The following is a 6000-nucleotide window of genomic DNA, read 5'->3' as shown; positions in this document are numbered from 1 at the left end:
TACTACAAGTAAAATAAATAATAAGGGTGATTTCTATCAACTGACATGGAGTGATATCCCAGACATATTGTTCATTGAAAATGCAAAATGTAGATCAGTGAAGGAAGGGAGATAAGAAAATATACATGTGTCTGATTATTCATGGAAAAAAAAGAGAAAGAAACGAAACTTAGAAATAATAGACCAGAAACTAATGAGACTGTTTTCCAAGGCTAATGGGTGAAAATTGGGTGGAAAGCATGAGGGCACTGGAATAGAAGTGATGACAAAGGGGCATTTCTTTGATTTACTTTTTAATATGTTCTGAATTTTAGAACTATGTTAATGTTTCACATACTTAAAGAAAATATTAACAAGAGTGGGAAATAACAAAAAAATAGAATACAGAAACAAATGAACTTAAATATATTCTAAATGGATAACATGACCACACTGAAAGGCCATGAGGGATAACTTTGAACACAGTATTTTGAATATATGCCCACAGGCTAAAGACCACAAGAACTGTAAACAAATATTGTGCTCTAGTTAGTAAGTGTGGGTGAGCAATTATGAAACTACTTTATGTGTATTCCATAACTGGATAAGTAAATATATTGTGGATAATGAGAGCCAGGTTTCTTACTGTTGAAGAAAGCAGTTAATGTATGAAAAATGCTAGGCTGAATTCTGAGTTGTTTGGTTGAAATTTTTGGATGCATAACTGTAAACTGATGGATAATATCTATCTATCTATCATCTATCTATCTGTCATCATCTATCTATCATCTATGTACACACACACACACACACACACTTTTTCTCATATATCCAGAGGAAAGAAAACTTCAAGACAACATCTCTCACGAACACAGACACAGAAATCCCCCCAAAATATTAGCAAATCAAATCCAGCAATATATAACAAAAGGATACTATCTCACATCTAGTATGGTTCATCCTAGGAATGCAAGGCTGGTTTAACATTCAAAATCAATCACTGTGACTCACCATATTAGTATACTGAATAAGAAAAAACATCATCATATCAGTAAATGCAAAACAGGCATTAACAGCATCTATTCACGATTTTTAAAAAAATTATACTAACTACGAATAGACAGAACTTCCTTAACCCAATAAAAAGTATTCATGAAAGCCCTACAACTAATATTATATTTAATGGTAAGAGTCTGAATGTTTTCCTCTTAAGATCTAGAACAAGGCAAAGATGTTCTCAATTACTGCTCCTATTCAATATCATACTGGAAGTCCTAGTTTCTACAAGAAAAAGAAAAGACATAGAGACTGGAAAGCAAGAAATAAAACTGTCTATTCACAGATGATTATCTGTGTGGAAAATCCCACCAAATATACACACACACAAAATCCCTTGGAATTAATAAATGAGTTTAGCAAGGTCACAGGAGACAAAGTTAATATTTTGTGTATTCTTACACACCACCAATGAACAACTGGAATTTGAAATTCTAAAAAATACCATTTACAATAATAGCAAAGAAAGTAGTGACAAAATATGTGCAGGATTTGTTTTTTTTTTTTTTTATGTGCAGGATTTGTATGCAGAAAACTACAAAGTACGAATAAAAAAATCAAAGATGATCTGGATGATTAGATCTATACCCTGGTTCATACATTACAAGACTCAGTATTTGAAAGGTATCTACTCTTCCTAATTTGAGTTATATTTTCAATAATCTTAATAAAAATCCAAGCAAGCTTTTTAGTAGATATTAATAAGCCAATTCTAAAATGTATACAATCTACACAGTGTATGTAAAAACAAAAGGAATAGTTAAGTCAATTCTGAAAAAGAAAAATATACTTGGAAGACTCACATTTTCAGATTTTGAGACTTTTACAATAATTGTAACAATGTGATGCTGGTGAAAAGAAAGAGACAGGTCAACAGAACAGAATAGAGAGGCCAGAAATAAACAAGTGGTACTAAAATAACTGGATGTCCATATGCCAAACAAACAAAATGGAAGAAAAGGATCTCAATACATAACCTCACATCTTATACAAAAACTAAATAGAAATGGAACATAGACCTACATGTAAAACATAACACTAAACAAGTTTTAAAAGAAATCTTGGAGAAAATCTGCACAGCCTTAGGTCTGGTTTTTAGATACTACCCCAAAAGTACAATTCATGAAGGAAAAAGACATATAAATTGGATTTTACAAAAGTTTTAAGTTTCTCTTTCAAAGACATACTTAATTAAAAGACAAGTCACAGACTGAGAGAAAATCCATGCAAAATACCTGTCTGATAAAGGATTTAAATCCAAAATACATAAAGAACTCTTAAAATTCAACAATAAGAAAATAATCACTTTAATAAAAAACATAAAGTCCAGTTTAAAAAATGGGCAAAGGATTTAAACAGACATTTTACTATACATGATACATAATTGCCAGTAAGCATATGAAAAGGTTCTCAACATCATCATTGGGAAATGCAAATCAAAACAATGAAATTCCAGTTAACATTCAAACATCCTATAATATCAAACCCTGGGAGGATGTGGGGCAACAAGACCTCTTTATTCATGGAAATGAAAAATATGGTACAGCCATTTTGAATGATGGTATAAAACTTGGTTATTATATTAATCATATGCTTATCATATGATCTAGTAATCATACAAAATATTTTGCTACATAGAAAAAAAGAACAACCCTTCATATTGTAGGCAAAGGCCATACACAATAAACCAAGGAAACACATAATATTGAGGAACTTTTTCTAAGGTCTAACAGATTTCATAGCATTTTCAGATGCAGGTATTATAAACCAAAGCAAATAAAATTCACTTTCCAAGTTTATTACATTCCCAGGGACTACTAAGACTCAGATGAAACTCTGCTTCTTACGGAGTTGAAAAACCAGACACAGAGTTTGAAGGGAATACAGAAGCTGAAAAGGTGAACAAGGAGAATCCCAGAAAAGAGTGTTATCAAGCAAGAGCCAAATTCTGTGTATAAACTGGCCCAAATTTCTAATCCTTGAAATAGCCATCTATTTATTATTGGGCAGACCCCAAAGAGCCCCATTTAAGCTAAAAGAACCTCTATATCAGTTACAGCCCACCCTGGAGGAGATAAGTCTCAAACAAACAAACCCAAAACTCTTTAGAGAAACATACCAAAATCACACAATTACTAGAAATACAAAGAAGAAATCTGTGAGCCATACACAAGAAAAAGGGTGATTGATGGAGGCTGACCCTAAGAAGGAGCTGTGGCTAGAATGAGAAGAAAAGAAGTTGAAATCTGTGCTCAAAGGAATAAGAATAAATATACTCCCTAAACAAACAAATAGGAAATCTCCACAGAGAAAGAAAAATCATAGAAAAGAACCAAATGAAAACCACAGAATGTAAAAAGAAACTATTCGAACGAACCTTTTCACTAGATAGTCACATAGAGTTACAGAAAATAATAAATGCTGCTATCTCGTTACTGCCATCAGGCAAGGAAAACTAAAAGGAAACCAAATGCTTATTACTTACTGGTTGGGGAGGTAGGAGATAGTGTTTTTGCATATTGCTGTAGGAATGTGAAGTGTTAACAGCAACTGAACAATATAACGTTTTTGAAAAGCAATTTGGCAACATCTCTTAAAATTAAGATTTCAAATACTCTTCAGCCCCTTCTGAGAGTTTGTCCCATAGATTGATTAATAAGGACTTATGATCATGAATGCTTACTAAAGCATTGCTCATACTGATCAAGATCAGGAAACAAAAACATTGCCCAACATTCGCATTCTTATGAAATAATGCTTAAGCAAATTCATTTAAATATCATTGTAAGCAATGATTAATATTAACGTATTAGATATAATTAATAAGTTTTGATGAGTTGGGTTAGTAATGTTTGTTTGGAAAATTTTGCTAATGATACTTACAAATTTTATAGTTAGCTGAGAACTTGCACCAATAGTAATATGCATTCCTCTTATGCCCCCCAAATCCTTGGGTACATTTCAAGATCCTAATGAAGAAAGTGACATTATGGTAGTAACATCCATCTGGAAAAATAAGCACATATAAATAGCAACTTAGCGAAGAATAAATTCCTTTTTAAAAAAAAATTTTAAAGACTTTGTTTATTTATTCATAGAGACAGAGAGAGAGAGAGAGGCAGAGGGAGAAGCAGGCTCTATGCAGGGAGCCTGACGTGGGACTCGATCCCGGGTCTCCAGGATCACGCCCTGGGCTGCAGGCGGCGCCAAACCGCTGCGCCACCGGGGCTGCCTGAAGAATAAATTCCTATTTAAAAATGCTCACCTTCTTCAACAGTTAGAAAAAAAACACATGTAAGTTGGTGTTACTGTTTCGGAGGGCAATCTGGCAATATTTAGCAGAATTTAAGAATTTGGGGAGAATTCAAAATTCTCCCATGCCTGTTGAAATATCTTAGTATCAGGGAGGGTGTATTGTGTGTTGTCAGTGGCTCAGTACGTGACCCATTTTGAAGTCTCATGAAAGTCTCAAAACTGCATATTTGACCTTCACGGGCTCCTAATTCCCTGACCCGCGTGCTGCATGTGTTAGCGCCGCCTCCTTCCCTGAGGGGTCTCTGCCGCGGTCCCGCAGGCAGGTCCCGCAGGCAGGTCCCGCAGGCTGGCTGCCTCCAGGTTGCTCCTGACACCGGCGCCCTGGGCTTGCTGGCCGTGCCCGGCGCCCTTAGCTGGCCATCTCTCTCACAGCCGCGCTTGCACCAAGCACTTCAGGAATCTGGAAGCTGGAACCCCATCAAGGTCGAGTGCTCCAGGTTGGACGGGCACCAGCGAGGGAGGGGTATAAAGTGGGGTAGTCCCCTTCCCAGGTCATCCCCCAGTTGTCATTATGAGTGTAATCTCTTCACCACCATAGCTTCTCCTTTTCAGCCATTCAAAGTGGATCTGCAAGCTCTGAAGAGGCGGTGGTGGGTGTCAGTGGACACTGAGCTGTGGCTTGGTGGACACAATGTCCACTTCTGAGATGCAGGCCCACATGCTGGCAGCAAACAAGGAGGTGTAGTTTCTTAGCATGATCCTGAGTGTATTTGGGGAGCATTGTGGCCAGGAGCAGGGAAGCCTGGCTTTCACTCCTTGGGAACTCACTCTAGTGAATGTGGGCTCATGGGAATGGAACTTGGTGTCCAATACTGTATTGCCAGCGCGTGGAGTAATGCCTGATGCATAGTAGGTGCCCAGTCAACGATTGTAGGGTGAATGGATCCCGTTTGTCAGGAATCAAACTTGGGAAGGGGGTGCTGGTCATACGTAGGGCAAATCCAGTCTCCCCAAATCTGAGTTACTGCGTTGGGATTTATTTAATTTTGATGCCTGAAGGATAGCTGTCATCTTGTCCTGCCTTCTTCTTCCTAACAGTGAGAATTTGGGGTTCTCTATAGGTTTCTGTAAAAAGTTGAGTTTCTCCAGTATTGTTATGGCACCAAATTGCTCCCTACCAAACTGGATTGTTCCATATCTCACTCCATAGTACTTGTTATATAGCTTCATGTAGAAGTCTCCCAAGATTTCTTTCCATGTGTGATCAGACCTTGATATGTAAGCCTAGTCACGTGAGTGGTGACTACATTCCCACTTGAAGGCATCTGCATTACAGTCATATTTCTCTCTTTCAAAAATGCTTGCTCCCCAGCAAACAATCATACTTCAGATTTAACCAAATTGTTGGCATTATTGTTCACCACTTATGTAGCTTCTGCTTTCTTGAGATGTCCATATTGATTTCATTATTGCTTTTCTGGGTTATTTGTAGCTTCTTCTCCTTTAAATAAAGAGAATAATTTACTTTTTAAAAGCCTCCACGTCAGAAGTCTTATTTTGCTTGAACAGTCTGACAACTTGTTTGGCTCCACTGGCTTCTATCATATAATTTTTTAGGTAAGTCTGATGTCAGTTTTGATTTTTTTTCAAATTGTAGGTATCTGGAACCTTTTTTTTTTTCATTTGTTCTCATAATTCCCCATATTTTCT

Source organism: Canis aureus, chromosome 28, assembly GCF_053574225.1.
Source record: "Canis aureus isolate CA01 chromosome 28, VMU_Caureus_v.1.0, whole genome shotgun sequence".
NCBI lineage: Eukaryota > Metazoa > Chordata > Mammalia > Carnivora > Canidae > Canis > Canis aureus.
The sequence above is the reverse complement of the archived record's forward strand: the minus strand, read 5'-3'. Positions refer to the sequence as shown.